Consider the following 895-nt stretch of genomic DNA (forward strand, 5'->3'; position numbering starts at 1 on the left):
ATAGCAGTGGGGTAGAGAGGGAAAGAAGTCAATGAGTGAATGATTCATTTTCTTTTTTTTCTTTTGTTGGCTTGTGGTACGTGTGGTAATAGGTTATTGACTGCCAATTCTAGCAACCCACTGTTTGTTTATATTTAGGATTATCTCAGATCTTATGGCAAGCAAAAAACAATTCTTCCCTCCACTAGTTCTCTCAAACCAAACCAGAATTCTTATTGTTTCTCAAAAAATCTTCGTGTTTCTTAATCTTTATGTGCAATCACAAAACTGCTTCCAGTGTTTGTATAATTTAGGTGGCTTAGATCTTGGTCATATGGGGCAGGGAAGGGGATTTTTATATGAAGAAGCATAAAGAAAAGCCATTTTCCTGTTTCTTATTCCTCTAGGTATCATGTGTCTTGAAGCGCTTAAAATTTTTTTTTTTTTATAAAGCATGTCATTCTTGTGCAGGGGCCATGCTAATCTTCTCTGTATCATTCCAGTTTTAGTATATGTACTGAAGCGAGCATGAAGCCCTTAAAATTACCAGGGCCTTGGTAACCTAAGGCATACTTTTTTGTTTTCTTCTCAAATTTGAAGTTCTGCATTTTATTACATAGTCATGAAGAGCTGGTCTGTTACCAGTAAATACTTAAGCCACAGAACTTCTCTATGCTACTGTGTACTTCCTTCCTGTTTTGTCAGATTTCCATTTAGGGAAAAGAATGGATTTTAGAATAGGCTAGCCTTAGTTTCATGTTTAAAGCTTCTCCTGAAATTCAGTTTGGAATCTGTCCAGATATCTAGAGGAGGGGGAAAAAAATGGCATGTCATGTCTACACATGAAGTCATTTGTCAGAAAGCTTCATTTGGCTTCTGTCATGAAAGAGAGGGTTGCCAGGAAGGAAGAGAAACT

The 895-nt window shown here is 36.9% G+C and overlaps 1 pseudogene; it reads right to left on the minus strand.

Moving 5' to 3' along the window:
• Nucleotides 1-408: 408 nt before the first annotated feature.
• LOC123631149 lies at nucleotides 409-509 on the minus strand (annotated as a pseudogene).
• Nucleotides 510-895: the final 386 nt, after the last annotated feature.

Source organism: Lemur catta, chromosome 1 (assembly GCF_020740605.2).
Source record: "Lemur catta isolate mLemCat1 chromosome 1, mLemCat1.pri, whole genome shotgun sequence".
In the NCBI taxonomy this organism is placed as follows: Eukaryota; Metazoa; Chordata; class Mammalia; order Primates; family Lemuridae; genus Lemur; species Lemur catta.